General features: G+C 42.6%; 1 protein-coding gene across 3 annotated transcripts in view; it reads right to left on the minus strand.

The window, feature by feature from the left end:
* The window catches only part of IGSF21 (immunoglobin superfamily member 21), a 1,410,224-nt gene that overhangs the window by 704,870 nt on the left and 687,560 nt on the right, over positions 1-17,794 (minus strand). The gene's annotated exons all lie outside the window — the stretch shown is intronic.

The raw sequence follows: 17,794 nt of genomic DNA on the forward strand, positions 1-17,794 counted from the left end.
GTCGCCTTTAAAAATGCCTCCCTCCCCCTAATGAAAGTCCTAGCCATGCATGGAGTGTAGTGGAAATAGGGGAGTAGGGATGTGATAAATTCTGGAAAATCGAAGAGAGTGGCTAGGACTTCGGGATAGGCAAGACAGGACACAATATGTTTTCTAGATTTTCAACATGGATTCTGATATCATGTGAGAAAAAGAGATAATCGGTACCCAAACCTTGTCCCCTCTGGCCTTTACTGATTTGGAAAGCCTGTTGATGTTTTGACATAATCCACATTTGTTTATAGTCTGCTGTACGACGGCCAATTGATTCTACTTAGAACCCTGCAGTTCACACTGATCATGATCACTTATCTATATTTTTTAGATTTAAAAGGAAAGTTAATGCACCTCCTATATAATGTTGTGATACAGTAACTCACTCTTACTCAGTGACGCACACAGCCAAGGTATGAGAATTTGGGGCATATTTACAAGCCCCTATTGCCACAGGAACATAACTTTTAATGATGTTCCTGTGGCGATAGGGGCTTCGCCTTATTTACAAGGCGGCATTCAGCCACGTTAAGTGGCTTAATGCTGCCTTGAAAATAAGGCCCCCTTTCACACTACACTTAGCGTGAAAGGGGTGGGTAATGGATGTTGCGGTGGGCGTTCTGCCGCAACAGCCATTGATTTTGACGCTGTCCGCAGTTGACAAGTGTGGCGTACATAGGAGGCAGCACCAAAATTAAGACCAGGAAAAACCTGGTCTTAACTTGGTAAAACAAGGAGAAATGCTACATTTCTCCTACTTTTTGCTGTTTCTATGTGTGCTGCATTTTGCAGCACACATAGAAACAGCAAAACACCATAAATTACTGTTTATGTGCATATGTGCAGGAAGGTGTCCCTTACTGCACATACACTCAAATGATTGTTTATGAACTGGAAGGTCTTCATTCCTGCTCATAAACAATCATTAAAAAAATGACGATTTGCAACCTCTATGAAATCGCCATTTGTGATTGTTTAAGTGCAGGTAGGTCTCCCTTCCTGCACATAAACAGTCATTCCCTCAACGCAGGCACCGTTGGCTTATGGTGGAAGAGTGCCTGCGTTGGCGCTAGGCAGCTTAATTTAGCTCCAGCGCTAGGGAAAACTCAGGGATGTGCCGTATCTTTGTCAATACAGCACATCTCTGGTTCTTCGGAAAGGCGGATCGTGGCGTTTGCATTTTGTGCTTAACGCCACGTTCCGCCATTCCCTTGTAAATGTGCCCCATTGCATTATTTAGTGAAAGCTAAACGCAATACAATACAATGTGAATTGTGAAGTGTAGCTGGGTAGCAAAAACTGTGATGCCTCTCTGAATTTACAGTGCTGGTCTGGTTTTAATTCATGTCTCATTGTAATTTAACGATAGCCATTTTAGCTAAGCAACTTAATATCTTGTACTGTCTGCAATGCTCCTGTGGGATACAGCAACATACAACAGAACAGATGAGGTAGGACACCTCACATACATCAGGCACAGCTCAGCTATTCCTTCGGTCACTCATCATGCAGCTTCCAAGAGCCACAACCTCTAGGATGTTACTCACTTATACAAATTACAAGAGAACACATTACACCAGTGGTCTTCAAACTTCTTGATGCCGCACCTCCCATGCTAAAAAAAAAACATTGCCCCACCTACATTTCCCCTAATTATTCTGTTAAATTGGTAATGTTTTAATATGTCAAAACATATTTAAACATTGTGGTTACCCCTTTTAAACACTCTCGGTCAGGATATAAATGACAAAGATGTTAATGATGTACCATTGCAAAGTGTCTTACTGCAGCTAATTTTTTATCACTTGAAAAAAAGCATGATGCTTCTCTTGGCCAATGCCATGCACGTTGTGAAGAAGTGGTAGCGTGCCCTGATGAAGGAGAGACTGTCTGACCACATAGTTTGCAAGTGCTTTGATTTGAGTGGCACAAGTGATGTAGGCATCAAAGAGAATCCCCAGATTCATAACTTTGGTGAGGTTGGTTAAAGGGATCTGATACACATTAAAAGATTAATGAATCATTCTCAGATTGAGAGATTACTAGAACCTCAATCTCATTCATGAACAGGACCCTGTCCTTTGTCCTGAAGAAGGCCTGAACCACGCTCATCATAACGTTAGTTGGATGGTCTGGACCGTTTTCTAGACAGAAGTTGATATGTGTATTTCCATCATCATACACTGGGAAGTTTACCATGCGGTGCTCAAGTAGCCATGACCGGGCACATGTAAATATCAAACAGGCAAGAGGGGGAAGAACCTTGAGGAAGGCCATAAGAGATCAGGCATGTGGAGGGTTACATTTATCAAATCCAAAATTTTTAGCTGTGGTTGGCATAACATTATTTTACCCATCTTGGTGCCGGTCCAGAAAAACATGTCTGATGTTAAAGTCTTTTCAACAGGATTGTTTGGCCCGTGATCAGGGTTGGACATTGACTCACACACACCCTCCACTACGTGGAATTAATACAGGTGGGATGGCTTAAGGCAAGCAGTTGACCTGTCTGTCCACACCCACACACGGTTATTGTTAATGATTACAAGATATTTCCATTAGAAGTTTTGTAGGATCCAACCCAGTTAACTTTCTGGCACATAAATAATGTAATTGCACTGCATACATGCTTTTTTATCCAGACACTGTAAGACAACCGAAATTTGTTCACTACATGTCCTGTTCACCTATTAATTCATTTTTCGAACCTTGTTCTGGTCTTTGAGTCATGTTCTATTGTCTACCTTGTGTCCTGAGGAGGCTATAAACAAGGCCGAAACGCGCCGACTCTTAGTTTGGAGAATTACAAGAAGATCATTAATTTCTTGAAACAATTTAATCTTTTCAGATGGGATAAATAAACAGGGGGCTCTGACCCCACAGGATCCCCTCCTACTTTTAATACCACCCAGGTGAATTATGGACTTGAATAGGTTTACATAAACACCTCCTATGTTACTGTTAAGAAAGGACTAGGAACATTTGGACACAGTTGATTTATGTTTCCTACAGTATCTTATTATGTAATGTTTGGGTCAAGGTTTAAAACAGGTTCATTTGTTGCTGTATTCAGAGACTTTTGAGTATTAAGATTGGATGGAACTGTATAAAAACATATATTAATTGGCATGTCTAATAAAATATGCAACGATTAATTGATGTTTCATTTAGTTATATTTTGAATGAGAAGTGATTATATAATTGAGGAGGAGTGCCACTATATTAATGTATCTGACTTTATAGAGGAGGGTGGTGGTGATTATGTTTATTGTGTGTCTTACAAGAGCAGAAGAGTTGATTTTAGCATGCTTGTGAGGATTGGTCAATTTGAAAAGTGGATATGTTAGCTTTCAGAGCCAGGGTTTGACCGCAGCAGTTACCAAAGATTGGAAAGAAAAGAAGGCGGATTGTAGTGGAAAAGGAAAAATAAGAGAGTAGAGAGAGGCTTTCAGTATGATAATGATGGAGATTTGAATTTTGATAAATTTGGACTAAAAAAACTCAAAAGAATGTCTGTGTAATGCTGATTAGCCCGAAGCATTGCTTTGTCAGCACAATCTCATGTATTTTTCGAAATTTCGAGTTATGCTTGTTAAATAAAATTCCCTAGGCCTTTGTTCCTGTTTGCATAATTGAAGACTATCTGCACAAAAATTCTTTTGTAGGAACACAAGAATAATTTGAATGAAAAGAACACGAGCGAGTCACTTGTGTTTCTTACACTATTTTAGCTTCATGTTCAAATTCTAAGCGAGGACGTATTTTTGCACTAAAATTTTGAGCTAAATACTAGATGTCCATTTTACATAATTCCAAATAATTAAAAAAAAAAGTGTAATTACGCATACAAAAATTACATGTATTTTGCACACCCCTAATTGCTGATGTGATATGCAAAGCTTACTTTTTAGGACATCTGGATTTCACAGTGTAGTAGTCTCATGTTATATGTATGTACTTGTATCGGGCTACTTATGCTAATAAACATCAACTACAAGTACCTGAATTGGTCTACGGTGTCTACTTATCTACACCTGTACCTGTGGGACTTACCCACTACACACAGTCACTGATAATTTCTTTTGTTTGGTTGGATAATCCTTTCTACCTCTCATAATAGCTTTGTGATAATCCATGATTTTGGATTACCATGGATTTTGTACTCTTCAGATTGCGGCTTGTTCTGTTTTCATTTTAAATTTCGCGTTGGCACAACTAGTCTCAGCCACTTGTTGGATTTGACGCCTACCTTGAGTGTGATGTATTTAGCAGATGTTCGGATGTCTAGAATAGGTGACATGCTGGGGTTGAGTCTGCCCATAAAAGCTTTAGGGATCGGTTGTTGTGGGTTTGTTAGTTTTGGCAGCAATGTAAGTGGACTCATAATCATCAGTGCCTATATTTCTGAAGTGCCTGATGTCAGTCTGGAACTGCTAAAAACCCTACAGGGCCATATGGATATACAATGTGAAGGATCAGGTAGCACTGTGAAAAGATACATTATAAATAATTGTTCCCAAGACCATACCTATTTAAATTGTATTCATGTTGAAGTATTTATTTATTTCCCTGGAAATCAATGTCTATTTATACTTCCTCTACCATTATAAAATATTGTCAAAGTGTTGAAATGACTGATTTCCTTTAAGCACTAGGGCATTCTCTGCAAAGCCAGTAAGTGTTACCTTTTGGGTTACAATTAAACACCCTGATAAAATATCACTGTGAAAAATTATAAAAATATATTTGGTTGCAGATTATAGGTGTGCAAGGTAAAGGATAATGCTTTAATGAAATCAAACAGAAGGGTGTAGTTACCAGGAAATGGTGCTGGGTGGTGCTGCAAGCAATTTAGCAGTGCTACACTGCGTAATTTTTACGAAACACAGGGATGCACCTTATTTACAAGTATACAGCGCACCCCTGTGTTTTCCCTTGCGCTGACGCTGAAAAAAACTGCTTAGAGCTAACACAGACGCGCATGTGACATAGTACAATAGTGCCTGCATTGCATGGATTATTCCCTACAATGCAGGCACCTTTGCACCATGGAGACACCTTCTTGCACATAAACAATCTTTAAAGGTAGAATGCAGCATACATGAAAAAGTAAAAAAAAGAGGATTTTAAAGTATTTGCGCCAGTCTAATATCTGCTCTTCAGTGGTGTTACATGTTGGCGGTGGCTCAGGTTTACAGATCCTTGTAAATCTGGGACAGCGTCAAAATGAAATGGGTGTTGCGGTAGGAACATGCACCGCAACACCCATTGCACAACCCTTTCACTCCCACAGCAACACCAGTTGCACACCCCGTTCACGCAAATACCTGCTTGAAAGGGGAGGATCTTTACAAAGTGGCGTTAAGCCACACAAAGTGGATTAATACAGCTTTGTAAATATGGAGCGGATATAGCTCCACTGTAACATCGGAAAAAGCGACGTTCTGGTGGGTCAATGCCTTGGTAAGTATGATCCAGAGTCTTTAAGTTAGGTGGGCAAGTAATGTGCAATGGCAGTCACAGCTTATATTGCCAAAGTAACCCACTGAAACCTGAAAATTTGATATTTTCACTTTCAGGGGGAAACTTCATTTTTTGCCATGGTATGTAAGTGCAGTAAAATCTCTAACATTAAGGGGTCGATTATGATTGCGGTGATTCCGCATCCTCCGGGGCGGTGGAAGCCACCGCCGGCCTGGAGGATGCGGAATCACTGCTGCGGACCTTTAAAACACCCACCGCCAGATTATGATGGCGGTGGGATCAGCGGTGGACGGCAGGTCCGTCCGCCGCTGATCCGCGGAGTGTTGGCTGCAATTTGGTGGTGGTGTCTGCAAGACACCGCCTTCCAAATTACAATGGGTGTGGAAACATGCTTTTCCGCTGCGGATTTACCGCAGTGGAAGAGCATGTGGACAATAGCTTCTGGGGGGGCCTTGTGGGCCACCAGGTTGTCGGGGGTGGGGGGTGCACATGGGGGGTACCTATGGTACCCCCCAGCATTTGCATGTACAAGGCGGCAGGCACCACGCGGTGCCTGCCGTTTTGTGCATGCAAATGGAAAGCATGCATATTTAACATTGCTTAAAGCAGCACCCGCCGCAATGTTAAATATACAGGATGTGACCTCCAGGGTGGCGGTAACATCCTAATTCACACGGAGGGACCGCCGCTGCCCCTGCGGACGGTCCCTCCACCTCGGGGGTGGCGGACAGACGCTGGTCCATCCGCCATCCTAATAGGCCCCTAAGTTAGTGATCAGCTTGCTTATTAAAGTAATTATCATTCATAACCTCATATTCACCACGCTTGTTCCCATTCTCCTGTCCTGAGGACCTATCATAAAATATTTTAGAAGGTTAAGAAGTCTTGATGCCTTACTATACTTCACCACAAGACAAACTCTTTTAAGAATATATACATACTTGTAGGAGAATACTCCAACTCCAATAAATCTTCTCTCTGAATGTATTAATGACAACACTGGAGAGAAATGCAGTGATAAATAATAACGAATATTTCAAATTTCTAACACAAAAAGAAAAGTACCAAAAGGTTGATTACAGTATACCATATGATATTAACAGTAATCTTGCACTGTAATCTGATACGGTCTATGATTTCTGTAAATAGGTAATTGGGTTGTGTATATTTTTATTAACTGTTCTTTCTCATGGGATATTTATTTTGTGATTAATACTGTAAATTCAATCAGGAATATTGTTTTTGTAAGAAATAATGCTCAGGGGCCTGAATGATATATCATTGATGTGCGATGCTTGAAAATGATGCCACCAGGACTGTGTCTCTGAGATACGGTGCCCACATCCCATAGTGATGAAGCATCTCATTTGGCTGCCCATTGGCTCCCAAATACTCCCAGGACCATTGAGATAAAAAAAATTATAAGTGTTGGTAGGGAAGAGTCCCTTGTGTGATGATGAATGTGGACCACAGCCCTGATTGCGCGCAACTGCAATGAGATCTGGATCTTGCGTCCTTACTTTTGCTGTCAAGGGTGATTATGTGTGTGTGCTATGGCATAGGCCTGTCTCGCGGATTGCGATCGGTTTGGACAGGCAGAGGTGCCTAAATTGCTACCCTCATAGTGGTCAAAGACTACTGCCTTTGACAGGAGTTAAGCGGCATGTGCTGTGTGGTGGCAGCCTACGATGTAGTATTCAGTAGAAGTGACCAGGCATTTATTATCTATGTTGAGGCCCACAGGCTCGCTCATTTACAGTTCAGCTGCTGTGTGCTTAACTCACCATTGGCCTGTATTAGGTTAGCATGTACTGCTAGGCAGTGTTGTTTGTTTTATATGCATGCACTCAGTCTATGTGTGTATATGAATGGCACAATACATGGAAGATGTAGTGCTGTGCTGTGCTTGTAGGCTATATGAATATGTTAGGTGTAGGTGAGCCTGTGGATGGTAGAATACAAGAAAGATTCTGTATTCCATTTTGGAAACTCAGGGTTAACTGGAGGAGCATGAGATCTCCTGAGACAGATTTGTGTATTGTTCCATTCCTGTGAGCTGGGGGAGAGTGTACTGGAGGAAGGGAGAGTTAGGCACTTCCATATACTTTAAAAAGTGCTCTTTGATTTATAGAAAGGTCACTGGAAAGGGGCCTATGGGCATCTCAGGAAGGAGATGGGGTTGATGAGGGATTCATGAAGAGTAGGACTAAGGCCACGGGGTAACCTTTTGATACTCATATCACTATGGCTGACATTCAAGTGTGAACTCTAGTCACTCCCATGGTTTTGTGTTGTGGGGCTATCCGATGTGCCCCTGCTGGGACAGATTGATTTTTGGTGGAAGGGCTGGGCAGAGGAGAGGGCACTTGAAAAGGAAGCAGACTTCTAACATAGACTCCAAAGACCTAGACCCTAAATCACATTTGGTATCTGGAAATATACTGTAAGAAGTAGCGATCAAAGCCCCCAAAACTGTCAACTCTCAAGCAGTAAGAAATAATGGTCAGGGGCCTGAATAATCTTACATCGATGTACAATGCTTGAAAATGCTACCACCAGAGCGGTGTCTTGGAGATGTAGCGCCCACATACCATACTGATTAAGCATCTCATCTGGCTGCCCATCAGCTCCCAAATACTGTTTGAGGGGCAGAAGCACTGCAAGACTTCTGCCTGTGACCAGGACTGCAGGATAAGGCCGGCCTGTCATCGAGCTGGGCGAGGGGCTATCACCCATGGAATCCAAGACCACATGGCCCTGGAGCCTGCAACACAAGTGCCTGCCTGCTTGACAAGACCAGTGTGCCCAATCAGAAAGAGAAGAGAGCAGGAAGGAGTGAGGGAAATCCTGGTGATTGGATCTCTGAAGTGAGGTTTAAGGAGACAGCTTCTGTACAGATCAGATCTTAGCCCATGTGCAGAGGAAAGCCGGAAACCTTGTATGCCTGGTGGGGCCATCTTGAAAATTACTGCTGTGTCAATCAGGTCATAGCCCATTCATGGAGTGAAGTTGGAGAGCCATTATGCCAGGTGGGACCGCTGTGAAGATTACTGCCATGCCGAACAGACCATAGCCCATGCATGGAGTGAGCAAGATGACCTTGTCTGCCAGGCGGTGCTACCGGGAAAAAAAAGGAGCATGGTCCAGCCAACTCTCATTGAGAGGAATAGGCCACCATGTTAATTCATGCAGGTCCAAGCCCCGACTGAGGATCTGTACCAGGAATACTGAATTTCCTCCCACCCCACCTGTTGGGAGGTTCCAATGAAACTTATAAACATTGGATGAGCGTCAAGGACACCCAGCAACTGCCCCCCTCAGTATCGCATGCAAGGAACTCAAGGACACCGACCGCTGACCTGCAGGGCCAGGTTAGCATTAATCACAAGAGACAGCCCGGCAGCTTCAGCACCTATGGAGAGTGGCATGCTCAGAGACTCCGGTTGTGCAGGTTCTTCTGATGCCAGTAAGAATGATTATTGGTCTATAGGGAGCTGGGGGAACTTGAATACCCTATAGTGCTTCGGCGGTGGAACACTTTTGATTTTAATTAGGATCAGACTAAGAATCATGAGATTCGGACTACTAGTGGGGCTTAACCTGAATGTTGCCTATAGTAAATGGGGAGCAACTGCTAGCAAGAGGGTAGTGGAACTCAGGAACCATCTTTTGAAACACTAGAGCCTTGACCTCGGGGGACAGGTTGTATTGTTTGTGAATGTTGTATTTTAGTTGGCATTGGTATACAAATACTCTTTTTTTCAGAAAAGTAAAAATTTGACCGGACAATTATTAATTGCTGCTATTGAACGTATTTAGAATTGCCTGTCTGTGTTCACCGTGCCCTCCACGTCAATGAGTCTGCCTGCTCAAACTGCGCTACCACTGAGAGTTGAGCACTGAAGGAGTACTTGGCCCATCTGATCAGTATCCATAGCAGGTCAGGCCCAGGACATAAAGAGCAAAAGACCTCCTACCAAATGATTGGGCCCAGCAGCACATGCTTCCCCTGTGTCCCTCTGATCAGGTTCTGACAATAAATAAATAACAACAAACACTCATGCTGGACCAACCCAGAAAAGAGTGACTTGAGTTCCTGATATTGAACTCCAACTATCCAAGCACATGTCGATCCTCTTGATCAAGCTCAATTTCACTCACTCTCAATCATTCTCTTCAGAGAGGTGCAGGAACATCGATATATTGCATAAGCAGGTAAGCTTGGGGTTGTCATTCACAATCCACTCTAACAGAGCCATTCATCTTTCTGAGGTAGATAAAGCAAGAAGGATTGAACACAGTGAGGAGATTTCAGGGCAAAACAGTTTCTGTTAAAGAATGGTAGGGCTGGAAGAGTCACTTGTGTCTGAGGAAGTCAAAGACATTCGAGGGGCTGGAGAAAGGAAGGATGGAAGCACACCTATTCCAAGGAATGATAGAGACTGGAGTGAGGGAGTACAAAGGGAGAGGTGGGCAAAGCTGGCCATACCTGAGAAAGGAAACAGCAGATGTAAGAAACAGGGTTAAAGAATGAATATCAGGTTGTAACAGAAAGAGAACGGGAAACAGAGAAACGAGTCGGGGCGAGAGAGCGAGGGAGCGAGGAGAAATAGAGAGGGAAAGCAGTAAATTAGGTTAAATCATTTCTTTCCAGCTCTTGGCAGTGAAATTAAATTGATGCCGCGGAAGAAGGTGAGCGAGGAGAGCCGAGGTGATGTGATTTCATTTCCATTAAACAGCTCACAGGCAATTAGCTGCATCTCTGCACCCGACTTCTGCAGCGTGTAGCTTGCCTGCAGCCTCCAAGCTGTACTGTGCCAGACCAACCAATCACAACCTCCAAATAGGACTGTGCTAGTCCAGCCAACGAGAGCAGTAAAACTGTACTGTGTGGACCAACCACTGACAGACGCCAACCTAGAATGTGCCAGTCAAGGCGAAGCAAGACTCCAAACTGCACTGTGCAGGCCAACCTATGACACACTCAAAACTGGACAGTGTTGCTCCAACAAAAGAGAGCCTGCAAACTGTACTGGGTTACACCAATCAATGCCAGCCTTTAAACTGGTTTGGACTAGTGCAGTCAAGAGAGCCTACAAACTGCACCATGCCAGACCAATCTATGACATTATCCAAACTGGACTGTGCTAGTGCTGCCAATCAAAACCTCCAAACTGCACTGTTCAAGACCAACCAATGATACCCTCATACTGGACTGTGCCATTTTCAACCAAAAATAATCTACAAACTGTACTGTGCTAGACCAACTAATGATCGCCTCCAAACTGGACTATGCTAGGCCAGCCAACAAGAGCCTACAAACGGCACTGCGCAGGGTCAACCAATGACAGCCTCTAAAATGGACAATGCAGTCCAGCCAAAGAGAGACTCCAAACTGCATTGTGCAGGCCAACCACTTGCACAATCCAAATTGGACTGTGCAAATCTAGCCTATGAGCGTCTACAAACTTTACTGTTCTTCTCCAACCAATGCGAGCCTCCAAACTGGACTGCGCTGGTTCAGCGAAAGAACATGTAGACTGCACTGTGCTAGACCAATCAATGCCAGCTTTTAAACTGGATCCTGCTAGTCCAGCCAACAAGAGCCTACAAACTGCACAATGCCAGAGCGTTCAATGACACCCTCCAACTGGACTATACTAGTCCAGCCAATGAGAACCTTCAGACTGCACTGTGCCAGACCAGTCAATGACAGCCTCAAACTGGACTGTACAAGTCACCTAATGAGAGACTCCAAACTGTACTGTGTTGACCAATAAATGATGTCCTCCAGACTGGGCCATGCTAATCCAGCCAGTGTGATCATCTATACTGTACCATGACAGGGCAATCAATGCCAGCCCCCAAGATGGACTTTACCATTGTAGTTAATGTGAACCACACAAATAGGCCATACCAGTCTAGCTATGGAGACAGTCTTCAAACTGGAACATCTCACTTCCCGGAAAGACAACAGCCAAACTGCACCATGTATAAGCCAGCAACGAACAGCCTCTCGACTGCCTGTCCCAACTGCATTATACACAGGGACGGTGAATTAATGACAGCTCATAAAATGCCCCCTGCCGGTCAATCAGAACCTCTAAAATAAACTGCGACAATAAATCAGAACCACTCAAGGCAGCCTCGAAGCTCCATAAATTACAGCCTGTAAACTGTGCTATCTCCACCAATCCTAACCTCCAAATTCCACCACTCCAAGCTTTCGTGCATCCATACTCCAATGTCTGAATCAACTACTGTCCTCAAGTCCCACAATGATAGGCTGTTGAATCCTCTGACTTCCACAGTATACATGTTAGACTCATACTTAAAACAAAGACAGAGCATCAGCGCTGACCCTTTTTCAAAACAACAATCCAAGAATACTCTAACCCAGCCTCTCCATTCCTTCCAACACATTTAACACAATGAATTTATGGATCTGGTCAAATCAAGCAGGCAGGCCGGCAGCCCTTCTGACCCGTGTCCACGGCAAACCTTCAAGACAATTCTTCTAACAACATCTGCTGCCACTCCAGTAAGAAGAATCATCAACAATTCCTTAACTACCGGAATATTTCCATAAGAACTCAAAAAGTCCTACATACGCCATTACTGAAGAAAACAAACTTGGACCCTTTAAACCCTGACAACTACAGACTGATTATAAACGGACCTTTCCTAGGCAAACTGATCGAAAGAGCAGCATTTACCCAAATGTCACAATTCATTGAAGATAATGCCATGCTTTCAGACTTCCAAACACCAGACCCCCCTTGCCATTTGGGATGACCTAAAGGACACAGTGGACTGCAACAGGGTTGTTGTGCTACTTCTCTTTGACATGATTGACCATGCCACTCTGATACAAAGAATCTATGAAGCCGGCACAGAGGGGACTGCTCTAAACTGGATCCCATTCTACCTTCACAACACAACAAATGTCATCCATATCCTTTTTTCTCCTCCAGCCTTACTTCACAAAAGCAGGGGTCCTGTAAGGCTCTTTCATCTTGCCCATGCTTTTCAACATCTACATGAAGTTATTACCGGCACTGATCAATACATTTCACCTCACATGCTATAACTATGTGGATGACATGCAAATTCTCTTTCAACTGGAATGCCACAAAGACATTGGAAACTCCTCAATTTTCAGTTGTCTCAGAGCTGTGGATCAGTGGATGACGGGGATCCATCTAAAATTGAATGCTTCCAAAACAGAAATACTGACGTGTGGTGATTGGAAAAAGTATGACCTGCTCGGCGTGTGGCCTGATGATCTGGGAACACCGCCTAGAGTATCAAAGGAAGTAAGAAACCTCAAAATGAACATTGACTCCAAGCTATCAATGAAATCCCAAGTGAACAAACTTGCAAGATCAAGCTTTGTTACTATTAAAACTCTACAACGAATCTTCCCTCACTTGGGATTTCCACACAAGGTCCAGACTACCATCTCCGTTGTTCTGTCCAAACGTGATTGCGCCAATAGCGTCTACCATGGATCACCTTTGACGATCATGAAAAGACTACAAGAGTTTCAGAACTCAGCTGCCAGACAACTCTTGCATATAAAACTGCAAAACCACATCTTTCCTGCCTTGAAAGCCCTGCATTGGTTACCGGTTGCCAGAAGATCCAAATCACCAAACACATTCAACAAAGGACCCTCCGCTCTATAGTGGCACCTCACATAAAAATCCCAATGTACAAGAAAAACAAAAGTGTGGCACATCCTTCTCTGTTCAAGCAGCCAAACTATGGAACTCTTTACCTCCCAACATAAGATCCATGGATAACCACCTTACCTTCAGAAAACTACTAAAGAATTGGCTCTTCCCCACATAACCACCATAAGCAAACAGAAATAGACAGCATATCCCTCTGTAAATAAGCATTTATTTCTACTATAACTATGTACAGGGGCGGCTCCTCCATTAGGGCGGAGGAGCGCCGCCTCACTGCTTTGTCGCAGTGCAAGAAGCAGAAAATAAAATGGTATCTTAAATACCATTTTCTTTTCTGCTTCTCGTGCTGCGAGAAAGCAGAAGGCAGGGGTATGCCTGGTTGGGGGCAGGCGGGAGGATATGCCTGGTTGGGGGCTGTCGGGTCGGGGAGGAGTGGCTTGCACCACTCTGAGTACTCTGACTGCTTTGGTCGGCCCTGGCTTCTAACTGGCACTAGCCAGGCAATCGCAGTCTACTTGAGGAAGCCTATAAAGTACCCCTTAGGACCTAATGTCAGACTTCAGCCCCCACTATGGCAGACATTTGAAGGCAAGGGTACTTTAAATCTCATTGCTTTCTGCATTTCCCAATTTGCCTTCTCTTTTCCTCTGAAGCTTCTCCCTCTGTTCTTGCATTCAATGCTGCACTCTTTGTTACAGTGCTGTCATATTCTTAACGTTTTTCCCCATTCCTTACAACCATTTTGCTTTCAAGCCTTGTGCTACTTTATATTGTGTTAAGTTACCAACATTTGCATAGTAGACATTCTAACAAATGTGTTGGCCACTTCGTAGTGCAGTGGTAGTTAAAGGTTAGCTGTCCAACAGTCCTGAGATTTCCATTGCAGTCTAGAGTCTACCTTGATTTGAAAAGACGTGCGAGCAGTAGCGGGATGGGTATGTTTGATTGATTGGCCGAGAATTGACCATTATGAGCTATGGCTAAGAGTTTTTGGTGTTTGATGGTGAGATGCAGGGTGTTGTTTTCGTGTCTTCTAAGATGGTAGGCAGACCCACTGTCTGGCAGAGGGATATGTGTGTAGGGTAAATGGTGATAGGATTGTCTTCCTACAATCAGCATCAATCTGAGTTGTCCTGTTTTCAGCAGTGCTCTGTGTGGCAATAATCCTTTTGTGGCTTCTGAGCCTCCACGTGTCTTCGTTTATGCTCTGCTGTCAGCATTCATGTTATGGGTTTGCCTGAAGCCTGTGCTGTGTTCATAACACCCTCGTCCTTAGACATGGTCCCTTACTTGCTAGTTACAGTTTCTTTCTACATTCTATGGTATTTTTCTGAGCCATTGAATACTTCATACTGTTTCCTGTTTCAGCTCTCTAATTCTCCTCGTCGCCTTTTACTCCAGTTTGCATCACCTACTCATTTTTCTAGCCAATCTTTCGCGTTTAGTTACTGAGAAGTGATATGCACTTGTACGGCGCTTCGCAATTTTGCACCGTGCCTGAATCTAATATAATCTTAAGTTCATTTCCACAATGCTTTACACTTCTTTGCGGCACTTTACCATATGCGACAATGCTTAGTAATTATCAGACCGTTTGGTTGCCATTTCCTCTGTATCTCTCTGCTTACTAATGCGGTTCTGTTTCCCAATTGTTTTCAGTATGACGTTGCTGAAGTTGTAACTAGAGCCAAACATTTATCCTTTGAATTAATGTCTCTTCTGTAGAGGTTTCTCTTTATTGATTACTAACTAGGAGAGGATATGTGTTGCTTCTGCCAAATCTGGTAAGGTCTTACCTAACTGCAATGTTATGTTACATGCAATGGGTTATATCTGTAAGATCTACCAATGCTGCCTTCATTCTTCTATTGGATAACTCTACTGGATGTATACCTTTAATGAGAGACCCTATTTAAAGAGGTGACCTCTTCCTAAATTCATGTCTCGAAAGTCTGCCTCTACCCTTTGAGGATGGTCTTTAAAATGCTGAGGCCCTTCTTTAGAGTTTGTCAGAGTAGACTTTCAAAATGTGGTACATGCCCTATCTATCGTTTAAGAAGCCCATTGAATAGACTGCACTTTAGATAGAGCAGACAAGACATCCACTACTGTTTTGGATGAAGTGCAGTGTACAAAAAACTCTAAAAAAAGGTCCTTAATTAGACATCACAAAGACATACTCATCAGTCCTACAGCTTGAAAGAATTAGGGAACGATCTCAAGGATCTACTGAGAATTTCAACGCTATCTTGCCGCATGTGCCATAACCATCTAAACTTGAATGAGAATAAAACAATATCATAATCACTTTTCGTGAGATCTTAGTATTGAACTGCAATCGTTCATTATTTTGGACTTACCACCAACTCCATTTCATTAAGTATAGAATGTGGGGATAAAAGCTGATTCTGGATTCGCTTTGATCCCTGAGATTAATGCAGTAACCCAGACTTACTTCTGCAAGCTTCATACCTCCATGTGAATCTTCTCTCTTTTTTCATTTTTAAGGTACTTTGCAAATTATCCCTTAACTAAAATTCCCCTGGTGGGGTCTTGCAGATACTCCGTTTGACAGACATTGTCACCCCAGCCTTGGTTACTTTGCACTGGTTACTAGTTCAAGAACCTAATTAGCATAACTCTTAATGAACGGTACATCAAACCCTATATGGAATATGTCATCCTCTCTAGCCGACTGTTTCAACCTTTGCTGCCCGGCCACCTACTAATGCCTGCCGACTCTCTAACGCTACAAGTCCAAGGTGTACAAAGTTGTCTCCTGGGAAGTAGAGTCTCTTAGCTCCCAGCTACTGTGCTTTATAATAATCTTCCAGTGAAACTTTACGAGCATCCAATATATTCAATTCATGAAGGTAATAAAGATCTGACTGCATCCTCATTAGCTTACCCGGGCTTCCGCCTGATTCTGTATTTGGTTATGGCCTAGAGCCAGGATGCCTGTGAATGTAAGCTGTAGATTACAAAATCTATACAAATGGTATAGAAAATACAAAAATTCAAGATTCTATAAAAAAAACACCAGGTTTAAAACTCCTATGTGTGAGCAATATTTATATAGTACAAAACCTGTGGAAGTTAGCAAGCATGCAACCCATGTTAAGAGTGAATTTCCGCTCTCTACGGGGCCACTTTGAAAGGGTGCAGGAACTCCTAAGCCTCTAAGTATATAACTCATGATAGACTAAATAGGGGACCACATTTGTAAGGTACTATTGTACCTGTTGTATTTGGGACCTTGAATACTTTTGTATGTTCCTCTTTGAGGCAATTTGCTTTGTTAAGAAGAAGAAGGTTGATGCCGATCTTTACAGCCCAGGGGATGACAGTGAGGAGTGTTTTCATATCAATGTTCCTGGAAGCTGGAGAAATAAGGCAATATTTGACTCTGCCAGACAGGGTACCCAGTCTGCCAAGTTTGAGGTTAGCCCGCTGTATTTGGAAGCAGGTGAACCCCCATGATCTCCAGGCAGAGCCTCCACTGGCGCCTCTATTGGAACCCTTAAACCGATATCTGACCTTACATTGGGCCGTCGGTCAAAGTACCTCAGACCATTTGCACTAATTTTGGGCGGACATTCTGACATACTTTTTCCTGTTCAGAACCAAAATAGAAAGACTGGAAAGCAAACAAAATGAGTCCCGCAGTGTGGGATAATGATCCAAACATGTCAGGGGCATTCCTTTCTTATTTTAAAAACAAAATCCTGCATTGGGAGTCTGATTTTGAAAAGCAAAATATATTCTGAGCACTATTATCAACACTAGAGGAGTCCCAGTAACGTTTTCAGTACCTTCAATGGAGTGGCTGTAATGACGGCTCTTCTGATGGTATAAAGATCTCTGATTCTGGGTTGGCAGAGATTTCTAAATATGGTGATGGGTCTTCTGCAAGGGCAGGAAAGTAGATCCAGCTGCTGCCCTGGCCTGATGACTGACCGGCCACCAAACTCTAAATAAGGCCTTTAGTTTTTAACCTTGCACTACTTACCTAGAAAACAGAAGTATTCATCTATAAGCCATTAAATAAATATGTAAAAATATTCATATACATTTTAAAGGGTGAGGAATTCTTTTCAAAACTATGATCTGGAAGAATCTTTCCTAACTAGAAAACAGCACTGAACTGCTTGTTGGTCTCTTAATGTGACACAGATAAAATGTAATAAAAATTGGGTGTATGTGGCAAAATAAGTAAACTTGGAAATTTTTTTGGGGGGGGGGTTAACCATAACCAATACATAATATGTTTTAGAAGAATCAATGTTCAAAGAATATTTCCTTGGTTAAATTATAAAATGTATTATTTTTCCTAGCATGCAAAGTTTTCTTTTTAAATGGTGATTTATTGTGTGAAATTGTGATTAGTAAAATGTTTTCTGATATGTCACAGCTACGTTGATAAATCATAAAATAAACTATTTTATTTTATGAACAAGCCATTGCAAAAATAGTCGCCTGAATGGAGTCCAGTAAGTTCCCTCTTTATGTCTAGTAAATCTTGGATAATACCTAATTGTTCAAACTTTCTATATCTGTGCCGGTCTTCTAGTTCTTATTTTCCA

Source organism: Lissotriton vulgaris, chromosome 5, assembly GCF_964263255.1.
Source record: "Lissotriton vulgaris chromosome 5, aLisVul1.2, whole genome shotgun sequence".
Taxonomy (NCBI): domain Eukaryota; kingdom Metazoa; phylum Chordata; class Amphibia; order Caudata; family Salamandridae; genus Lissotriton; species Lissotriton vulgaris.